Raw genomic sequence first — 12,086 nt, forward strand, 5'->3', positions numbered from 1 at the left:
TGGCACTTTCCTACAAACTTCACTCAACCTGCATATCACCTTCAACTTATGGATGACAACAGCACTTATAATTTGTGTGGGGGAAGATAACCTACCTGCCCCACCTCCTGGAATTAAATCGGATGTGTAGTCCCCAATGGACTTCAAGTGGCTCAATAGATGATCAGTACTGGTCCATACAGGCAACAGACCCATTGTTCAGAGACTATAGCAACTTATGAAAACTGGGATTCCATTAGTCATTGTTGTATAGACAATGAAGATGATTTTTATAGTGGCTTCTTGTTAGACTTGGCTTTTTCAGCAGGTTTACCCCTAGACTTTTTGCTTTCTGGCCTCCAGTTTTTGACCCTGTGTTTGTTGCTCTTTAACTCTGAGCACTTTACCAATCCTGATCCGTGCTAAAGTACATATGCTCTCTGGGTAAAATTGTGTTAATGGATTGGTGTTTCCATGATTGGCTATTTGATTTACTGATAAGTCCTTAGTACAGTGCACTGTGTCTGTAAATCAAATTCTACTGGTGGGCCTACAGCACTGATTTGTCCCACCCACGAGTGGCCCTGAAGGTGTATACCAGACCTGCCACTGCACTGTCTCATGCAGTTTTAAACTGCCATGTCGACCTTGTAAGTGCACCCACTTGCCAGGCCCAAACCTTTCCTTTTCTTACATGTAAGACATCCCTCAGGTCAGGGCCGGACTGACTACCAGGCAGTTTGGAATACTGCCGAGCTGGGTGCTGATTTCACTGCGGTGGGGGCTGATTTCGTTCATGGATACCTGCGTGTGCTTCGAAATAAACAAAGCAAAACGAATTTCGTTTAGCACACGCAGGTCTCCATGAACGAAATCAGCCCCCAGCTCAGCAGCATTCCAAACTGCCCGGTAGCCAGTCCAGCCTTGCCTCAGGTAGGCCCAAGGTACCCCATGGGTATGGTGCAGTGTATGTGAAAGGTAGGACATGTACTGGTGTGTGTGATATATCCTGATAGTGAAATAGTGCAAATTTCGTTTTTCACTATTGGAAGGTTATCTATCCCATAGGATAGAATGGGAGCTCTTTGTAACATCCTACAAGTATAAATTCCCATGGAGACAAGATAGAAGAGTAACGTTTAGGCTCTCTGAACTCAGAATTTAATAACACATCTTTTAGGAAAGATGGTTTTTAAATTGGGTGTTTGAAAATTACACTTTTAGAAAGTAGACATTTTCTTGTTTAACCATTCTGTGTGCCTCTGCCTGTTTGTGGATTGACTGCCTGGTTTTGGAGTGACAGGGGCTGGGGATGTGCATTAACTGGAGACAGCCACTGGGGGGGGGTGAGGTGTGCCTGGCCCTTCCTGAATGACTCAGAGCTGAGCTGAATGGGGCTTGGCTGCATTTAGAGTAGTGGGAGTAGTTTTCCTTGCACCTGAATAGGGCCTGCCACACATGGACAAAGTTGTCGCCACACCCTGTGGTCATACTGCATCAGTGAGGACATAACTGGTTTGGCTCAGAGACCCTTGCACAAAAAGAACAAAGACAAAGAACAAAGACAAAATGGGGTATAAGTAGTGTACCTTAAGCCCCAGAACATTAAATCACTTCTGGTCACTGTTGGTTTGGGAGTCCAAGTAACTCCATGTGACTCCGTGCTCAATGCGGCGCCGTACTTTGGAATTATTGCTGTTGCGGTGTCGCCATAGCACAAGGTGGAACTATTTTTTCTACAAGCTTTATTTTTGCAATACCTGTTCCAAAGTCTATCTTATAACCTGTGTGTTGGATTTGTGTTGTTTTGGTCCTGTTGATTTTAGATAAAGATACTCTATTTTTCTTAAACTGGTGTGGTGTTATCTCTGTAGTACTGTATGTTTTGAGTACAACTTCTTACACAATGCCTTTGGGATAAGCCTGTCTGCCTGTGCCAAGCTACCCAGGGGGTGAGCAGCGGTTATTTAGAGTGTGTATCCCCCCTTATCCTGACAAGAAGCAAGGGTCCCTACGTGGACAAAAGTACCTACCTCTGCCAACTAGAGACACCCATTACTAACACTTTCTACATGAAATCATCTTGTAAGGCTGAATTTAGGAAACACAATATGCAAATCCTTCAGTAGTTTCTGAGTGTGGGCAAAAGCACACTCAGCTCATGTAATGCAGTGGGATGGTGTATACATCAATTTGATCGTTTGCAATAGGCCATCTGAATGTGCGAGTAATCCAATACTGAATACATATGGGAAACAGGACACCATATAAGTAGAGGCAACAAAGAGAAAACCTTTCCATGAAGATGTAAGGGCTTTATGTTCAAAGCCATTTTGCAATCACAAATGCTCTAATGTGCATAATCAGAGACTTTGCGACCGCAAAACAGATTTTTGGGTGTGGACGGAACCCAAATTGCTATTAAGTAACTCATTACTGAATTGCAAAATACATATGTGACTACATACTGAATTGCAGATAGGAAGGACTGTCTTTAGGGCATCCCTTACAATTTGCGATTGCCGGCGGTATGTATCAATGGTTGGCAACCGCAATTTGTGTTCAAATCACTGATAGGCTACCGACACCTCAAAGGAGTTGGTAACCAATTTGCAAATGAGAAGGGGTTCCTTAGGAAGGGGTCCCTTAGGTACCACTTCCCCTTTGTCAAGGTTGTAAATAATATTTTGAGGAGTGGGCAGTGGTCCCTGGGACCTAATTCTTGACTGAAGGTAATTGTTAGCCTCTTATGTTTTCACACACAGGTTTTACCTGTGAAGATGTAGGTGGTTTTAATTTTCCCTAATTATCACCAACAAGGAGGAGAAGGGAGATCTGAACTCAGAAATGTGATATCTCTTTCATGCGCAGATAACAATGCACCGTTTTGCCAGGCCTGAGGATTATTTAAGTGGTACTTCATTCCGTAGGGTCGTGTGGGGAGCGCAAAAACCTGAAATTTTTCACCTGGAAGATTATTCCTAAATTTGAAGTACATTTTTTCCACATCTTTAGAATTCTTAGAGAAGCTCATTGTTACTCTTGGGAATCTATTGAATTTGTAAATAGATTTCCAATAGCATGCACATGCATATACTTTCTGAACATAAGGTCTGAGTCACAAGGGTAAGCGTACACATTAATCTAAGTTTACTCATGTTCGCTGTTTACAATGCTGCAATTAATAGTAAATTTACTACTGCAGAGGCTTTGAAGTCAGGTTGGCGAACTTCGGAAACGCCTACCATTTTTATGTATTGAGTTTTTAGCCACAAGCAGTCTCCGCAGTCATAAAGTTGCAATTCAATTGCAGTTTTGTGAATACCTAAAAAGAGTAAACTTACAAAAACGTGTATGCTTACCATTGTGAATCAGGGAACCCAGCCACGTAATGGTGCCTATGGGTAAATTTATTTTGTGCTGCCGGACGGGGCAGTGCTGCGACAAGCGACTACGCTGGAGCACCTTTTTAAATTGTGGGTGCTATGTGAGTGAATGGAGTGAGTGTCAGTGGGTTTCAGGGCGCCATGCCCCTTCGTCAGGACCGGGGTAAGAGATCCCCCTGTCACTCACTAATGTGTCGCCACAATGGGTGTATTTACAAAAAGGTGAAAAAAATATCAATGTGTATGCTTCCTCCTCCGTCCGTGGCCTCCGTGGTAATCATTACCACGGAGGCCACGGACGGAGGAGGAAGCACAACAAGGCTGGGGGTTGATTGGACCCCTAAAATACCCTTCGATCTAGTGTTGGCCCATGAGGCACTGTTCCTCACCATAATAAGCATACTACATGAGTATCTTACTATTTAGCAAGGGATGTGTATTGAAATATAAAGTATATATACATACACATTGATCTTTTTTTCACCTTTTTGTAAATACACCCATTGTGGCGACACATTAGTGAGTGACAGGGGGATCTCTTACCCCGGTCCTGACGAAGGGGCATGGCGCCCCGAAACATGTCGACCCGCACAGGAAAGTAAGCCCATAAATCAGCTTACCCTTTCCGACACCACTTTTTTTTAATAATACCAGCCAGTGTTTATTAAATAGTTTTTGTATCACTAGGCCAGGTATTTTTTAACATCACTTCTCTATCACCCCTGACCCCACTGACACTCACTCCATTCACTCACATAGCACCCACAATTTGAAAAGGTGCTCCAGCGTAGTCGCTTGTCGCAGCACTGCCCCGTCCGGCAGCCGGGCGGGAAGACCCCGATGATGAAGCATGACACCAAGGGCCCTTTTGGTGTGTGAGGGGTATTTTAATCAAATGTGTGTATTCCAAAGTCATCAGGATACACACTAACCCTCTTTGAGGTGGACCCTTTTTGATTACAGGTGATTAAACGCCAAGGCACATAGCCTGAACGAAGATTTTGCAGCGTCCAGCCTAACTGTACAATAGAACACAGTTGTGACTGGCCATGCTGTAACATTAGCAAGTCTTTGTCTGTTATATCTATGGCAGATGATACAATACTGTCCAGTGAATATATTCTGAGTACAGAGTCATTAACCCATTGTCCACAACAGAAAGTGATTTTATCAAATTAATACGATCAATTTCTCGTATTTTTTCAGCTGTTTCAATTTGTGTGACTTTCCAAGCCTCGTTGTAAGCCGCATATATACTGGTCGCTATGAAATGTTTTTGACGCTGTTTGCGTGGTCCCAGAATGAAATTGCGCAAATCAGCACCATCTTTAAGTAAAGATAAGTGTTGCTTAATTTCTGCCAGTGTGGATGATTCTAGCCATTCAAGGCACAGCTTCCCTACACTGTATGTTGTTACTATCCCTGGATATTGTCTCTGGGAGTATCTAGGGTCTGGTCTGGTCATTGCTAACCCCTGTGTTTTATTCAGGAATCTATCTTGACAGTTGTTTGTGTCAGTAGGCCAGATTAACCACTTTTTCCAATCAGGATGTGTTCTGTTTAGATGTAAAATTTTAGATACATCTATTTCAATATCTGTGGTTGCATTATCAGGTATTGGCTTTGGAATAGACGGTTTATTAAGTTCTTTAATCTTAGCTAGGCCAATACAAGTTGTTTGGTGAATTGTGTCATTTAAGAACAATATTTGTTCTGGGATCATGCAGGCTCGAAATAATGCTTCTAGGCCTTGTACCTGCCAATCTTTTGTACCCCGAATGGTTTTGGTTTCGATGTTATTTCTCCAAAAATCAAAACCAAATGTCATCATTTTTTCATAAAATGCTTCTGAATATATCAATTTAGTATTTGTCAGCATTGTTTTCAACCCTGTTTTATCCAACAGTTTATAATAAAACATTTCTGCATCACTTATGTTAAACCCTGAGAAGTACTGGAATTTCTTATAGAATGTTTTAGAACTGCTTTTAGGTGGAGTAGCACAATGTTCCCATTGGTTATATTTAAAAACATTTCTAGGTTGTGCAGATTTATGTAAGTAATGGTCACCGTAGTGTGAGAAGCAGTACATTTGTTCATAATTAGACGAACCTTGCAAATAATCATGTTCTGTAAAACTTGCTGACAAGACTAAATCAGACATCATATTATTAATACTTTCAAAATCCCAATCATCAGAAAATGTAGTAGGTTTTACAAAGTCACTTAAGGAAACCTTGAACTGGTGTGGATATTTCAAGATTTCAACCGGGCCATATACTTCATAGTCAGTTTTGTCCCATACGACCCCGCCAGGTATTTGAATCGCTGTGACATTTACTGTTGATAGTTCTCTTTTCTTCACGTGGGATGATCTGTGTGGTTTCAGGACTAAGTTGATGTTCTGACTTGCTGTGTCCATTGAACTGTATTTTCGCTCAATGAATTTTCCCAAACAAAGTACCATGATGAGCCAAAGCAGGAGGAAAAATACACCTAGTCCAAACCAGAACTCTAACCATGGAGAAATAAGGTAAATTTCCTTGAGTTGATGAAAGAGTTCTGTTGCTTTTTCTTTAAAAGTCTTTGTTTCTGGCGTTACTTCGGGGTCCTTTTGATCTTCAGAAAAGTTATCGAAGTTGATGAAGTAGCCAGAGGCAGTTCTGTCAATTGTTGGAGTAATTTCTCAATTTGTCTTTCGGTAGCACATTCTGATGTCACATCATTGTAGACTGGTGTTTCTTGACAAACCGATTCAATCTGTGTTCCAAGTGGCACGGGTTCCATGGCATTATTGCATAGTCCCTCTCTGTGCACTGCAGGTTTATCAAATGTGATTAGTCTTTCAGTTTGAACCTCTTGGAGTTTGGGTATTCTGTTGTTTCTCGGGAGTCCACTGGGCCTACTGTTGATTATAGGCCACATGCTTGTGGTTTTACCAGGTCGATTGATACAACTCTGTTCTCCTTTTTACCAGCAAGAGGCGGTAGTACTACTGATCTTGTTCCGTTCATTGCCAAGACAGGTACTGCTTTTCTGTAAGAAGGCCCAAATTCCTTCTTCACAGCTATTTTTCCTCTGACTAGATCCCCAATCTTTGGAATCCAGACAGGTCTTGCTGGGGTTGGTGGTGCCTCGTCAGTGGTAGCTGGCTGTTGATTTAACTTTATGTTGCTTAAGGATTTTCTTGTTTCATTCAAGTCCTGTAAAGTCTTTATTCTTATCTTCTACCACTAAAACCTGACTATCTAAGTCCTGAATGTGCATTCTAGTTCCGAACAATAGTTCGTATGGGCTGAAACCTTTTAGAGAATTTCTTGGCAAATTGTTTAGACTAAGCTGGACACTTATTAAATGTTTGACCCACCCATCACCCGAACCTAACACCTTCGCTGTTATAGATTGCTTTATGTCCCGGTTTTTTCTTTCCACTACACTGTTCCCATCGGGGTGTGATGGACAAGAGTATCGCAACCCAACGCCCATGCTGGCCATGGCCTCCTTATAAGCTCAAGAGCTGAAAGCAGGACCCTGGTCAGAATGGAACATGGCAATTGCGTATATGCCGATAAAGACTCGCAGATCTTTTACAACCGTTCTGGCTGAGCGCTGGGGCCACATTCTTTAAGTGAGTTTTAGTCTTAATAATTAATAGGACGCTTGATGGCGAGTGGAGAAGTGTGGCTCACTGGTTAGAGCAGGCAGACCCTGAAGCAGAGGTCAGACCCGGGACCAGGGTTCAATTCCCGACGCGGCAGGGTCTTGAGCTCAAATGTCCACGGACTCGATAATTCTCGCTTCGGTGCCTGACCTAATCATGGGTTCACACTCTGCAACTCTGGGCATTAAGCTTGCTTAATCTCCACAAGGGCCCCCCGCGGCGGGATGCCTGACTTTCACCTTGGGGATGCCCATTAGGGGCTATCTCACAGGGAAAAGCCAGGACGGGTTCCCAAGGCAAGCGTCGAGATGCCTCCGGGTAGTCGAGCGCTATATAAGAACATACAAAAAAAAAAAAAAAAAAAATGGCATGTAGACAGCATTACCCTGTCTATAAACGGTAACTGGGCAACAGACTGGACCGGTTCATTACTGCGATCCCTGTCACATTCGGGACAGTTCTTTACATATATTTGATGTTGCTCGCTCATCCCCGGCCACCAGTATACTGATTGTAATTCAGTCAGAGATTCTTCGATCTTTTTGTGCCTCGGACCCAATTCCATGTGTGCGTCTGCTATTAAAAAGATTCTCCTGTTTGGAATTACCCTATCCCCGACTCCAGGAATTCGAGCAAAAGGAACGGAGTTTGCATCAATTACGTATGCATAATTGAGTGGATAGTTCACGGGTAGTGCTGCACAGTCGCCTTTTACAGACGTTTTTACTGCCAGCATGGTTTCCCCGTCTATGTATTTTTCTGAATGCTTTTTTGTGGCTACGGAAGCCGGTTTAGTTGCTTCTGCTGTGGCTGTATTAGCCAATGAATTCCCTGCAACGTGAACGCCATCACGTTGATGACTCAGAGTATGTATCACGTGAGTCTTTTGTAGTTCTTTCTGTAAAAGAGCTACCTGTTTCCAAAGCATTTTATGCTTGATTGTGGCACCTGTGTCATCTTTGTAATCATTTTGAACCCAGCTCTGTAACTTGTTATTGTAAGAGTTGACGCAAAAATGCGAATCGCACACGATTAGTGTCGGGAATTCACGTTCTGCATTTTCAAGCGCCATCTTTAAAGATCTGATTTCAGCTCTCTGAGCCGAACAGTTTGTAACTGATTCAGTTTTTATTATTTTTGGTCTGAATTTACCGCACAGCCAGCGACCTTTAACAATCGCACAGGCTGCATCGTAGGATTTGTTTTCTACATTGTAGTGCTGTACAAATCTGTCTGTATAGATTATACAGGCGTACTGTGGGAGAGGCAGAAGTTCGATTGGCAGAGGATATTCTTGTTCATATTTTAAATCATTCAGTTTTTCGAATTGCGGAGCAAAATAGTATTTCACGTCGTCCGCAGCAAGAGAATTTTCCCACTGTATCTATTTCGGATCCGGTGACACTGTAGGCAGGTTTACTGTGCTGAATAGCGCCTCGAAGGCGGATTCCGCTGTGAGGACATTGATCCTTTTGCCATGTGCTAGTTCTCGTTCAGTAGCTATTGCAGTTAGTACTGCTTTCACAGTATTTTCCGTGAGACTGAATGTTTTTTCTGCTTGTGTGTACAAGTGAGATTTGTAAGCTATAGGTACCTTTTCTCCCTCGTTAGAGGTCAGGTACGTGAATCCGCATCTTCCTGGGATGACTCAGATTACAAGGTTGCGTGTGTTGTCACGTGTTTCGGATTTTGTTTTTGCTAACATGTCTGTTTGCAATGATCTCCAAATTTCTGTATGGTTTTGAGTCCAGTTGATTGGTTTAAAATCAGGTTTTAATTAGTTCGTAGAGAGGTTTAACCCTCTCCGCATAATTTAGAATGTAAGTTCTTCCGAAATTCAGGAAGCCTAGAATCGATTGTAAGTTCTTCAGCGTTTTCGGTGATTGGAGTACAGCGCACTTCTCTAAGAAGTTGTCCGCTAGGCTTTTCCCTTCACTTGATAATTCATATCCTAAAAATAATACTGTCAGATGGGCAATTCGGGACTTTTTAAATTTGAATTTGTAACCCTCTGCTGCGAACCCAAGTATTATGGTGTTCACTCTTTTCAAGTGAGTCTTTAAGTCGTCGTCTGTTAGATAGATGTCATCGACATAAGATAATGCCTCATCATCATATATTTGTAGTAACTCTGTTACTCTGGCTGAGAATAGTCCCGGGCTGTTCTTGAATCCCTGTGGGATCCTACAGAAATTTTTCTGCGACCCCATTACTGAGAAAGCGGTCAAATATCCGCTTTCTGGTGCAATATTTTGACAAAAGAAACCATTAGATATTTTTATATTTTTTCCTAACTATGTTATTCATTAGTGCAGCACTATGCGAATTCTGTACTGCAAATGTTTTGCAACATGAGTTAAGGTGTCTGTAGTCCAAAACTAGACGATATGAATTGTCTGGTTTGGAGACAGGAAACAAAGGATTGTTCATTTGAGAGGTGCATGTTTCAATCACCCCCTGGTATTCAAGTTGATCTAAAATCTCCCTGATTGTTTTTTAGCTTCTTGCTTAATGGGATACTGCCTTTGTGCAGTTGGTTGATTTTTTAACTGGATTTTGTGAGGAGGAAAGTCCTCATCCCATCCTACATGATTTTTATATAATGCCGGTGCCTGAGCTACTGCCCATTTCCTTGCATATATATATTTAGTGTGAATCGGAATGTGATTCGAGAAGGCAGGCATAATAATTTCTTTGCCACGAGGGCACTCCCTGACAAACTCTGGGGGCCAATATTTTTCAGCTAACAGGATATCATAGCCTTTTGAGAGTTTATCCCAAAATAGACCCCTTATTTTCCTAGTCTTATCTCCCTCTATACGCAGTGTTATTTTGTATATATTATGAGGTTCGCTAACTCTGGTGTCTGCAGTTTCTACTTGAATGTATTCATTCGTGTCTACTGTCTCCAGATGACTCATCAGGATCTTGCGAGCTATACTGATTTCTGCTGCACTGTTTAGCATTGTCTGTGCCCACTCCCCGTTTTTCAACTGTGTCCTCAGTATTCTCGGCATGTTCGATTACTCTAATACTGGCTACCTTCTTTCTTGGAAATTGTAACTTTTTACTTTCAGCAGGTTCCTTGTCTTTGGACTTGGTGTGCTCTCCTGGGTCTGACCGTCCTCTTCTTTCCGATTTCTGCTAAAAATATCGAGAGGGACGTGTATCAATACTTTGATATCTATCAGGCTTCTTCAAATTATCCCTATTCCTAAGGTTATATCTTTTCGCAGAGGGCTCCCTCTGGGGAGACTGGTGTTCTCGAGTCGGAGTTCTTTCCTCCGTCGAGGAGACCTTCCTCTGGACTGGAAAACTTTTTCCTTGGGATTGGATTGTTTATTTCCATCCCAGCTCTTTTTAGGAGTGTTCAAATTATTTTTAATAAATAATTTTACAGGATTTTCGAGCAGTTGGGGCTTTACTGGTTTTCCACCCAATCTGTCTCTACCTAGTTCTTCATAACATTTTTCTATAATTCTGGTAAGCTCAATTGGTTGATCTGTTATATCTGTTTCCTTCAAGGTGGAGAAGTGTGGCTCACTGGTTAGAGGAGGCAGACCCGGATGATGAGATCAGACCCAGGACCAGGGTTCAATTCCCGACGCGGCAGGGTCTTGAACCCAAAATGTCCACGGACTTGGTAATTCTCGCTTCGGTGCCTACTCGAATCACAGGTTCACACTCTGCAACTCTGGGCAATAGCTTGCTTAATCTCCACTACGGTCCCCCGCTGTGGGATGCCTGGCTTTCACCTTGGGGATACCCAGTAGGGGCTTTCTCACAGGGAAAAATCAGGACGGGTTCCCAATGCAAAGCGCTTTGAGACCTGGCGGTGATATTGCACTATATAAAAACCCATCCATCCATCCATCCTTCAACTTCTGGCGGATTGTTTTATCCTCCATTGCCAATTGAACTAACTCTCTATATGCCTTTGTTAATTCTTTTATTTTAACTAAGAGTTCTTCACTTGACATTTTATCAATGTCTGGATGTGGTGTGTAGCTGGATAGAACCGGCCACGTTACTCCTGGTCTACCTAGTGGACCGAGCCTGGTTATATTATCATTATGTTTTAGGGCGCCTTTAAACCAGAGCAGGTGCTCTTGGTATTTTAATGGGATTTCAATCTCCTCGAAAGGAGCGTACTCTTCCGGTGGATCCCCTATTTTGTAATAGTGGGACACGTGTGTTGCGGTGTTTGCCGCTGGAAATTTTATCCAAGAATAGAACACCTCTGTCTGCCGATATTCGTGTGACTCTATCACGAAGACGACTGTGCCACCTTGTGTGGTCAGTCCATTTTCTATAAATTTTGACGTTATAGTTTTCTTATGTTGACCGGGATGATAATTGCACCCGGTTCAGTAGTCCCTGTACCCTCGGGACCCTGCTGAGTCGCATTTACTCCGGCATCAACGATTCGGTTTTCAGTGTCTGACATTTTATAAATGCAGGTTTTGCAGAGCAGGTCTCCAAGGAGACAAAGTTTAGGTGCACAATATTTTGGAACACTGTATCCTTCAACGTTGAATAAACCAGAGCTTTACATAGGAATCTCTTCCTACTAAGTTCGGGCGGATCTTAACCTTTCACCCACTCCAGACGTCTATTGGAGTATTTACGGTAGAAAGGGTCTGTGTCACAATACACGACTGAGTTACTCTAACGTCTTGCGTTAGTTTTATCGCCTTACCAAACGTTGGGCGCCATGTAGTGTAATTCCTATTTTCCATATAGGCCCTGCGCATTGTAGTATCGACGTAGAAGTGCGGTCTTCCAGGTCTCTACTGACTATGCTAAACTTAATTGGGTATGTACCAACTAGCTCAGAGGTCACTGGAAACTTTCTTGACTGAATAGGAAGTGATCAGCTTCCCTGGTACAGACAAGAAGGGATTCAGTTTTCCAACAACCGCATAAACATGACAACTTTGCTCCTTTAGAATAAGAGTCAATCTCTAGAGTCGTGCGAAACAATAGACAGGTATTTTACTCAGTCAGTTGTGCAGATTACTTTCACCAAGATGCAGAGAATAGAGAGACTGGCGTTTTCA

Source organism: Lissotriton vulgaris, chromosome 7 (assembly GCF_964263255.1).
Source record: "Lissotriton vulgaris chromosome 7, aLisVul1.2, whole genome shotgun sequence".
In the NCBI taxonomy this organism is placed as follows: Eukaryota; Metazoa; Chordata; class Amphibia; order Caudata; family Salamandridae; genus Lissotriton; species Lissotriton vulgaris.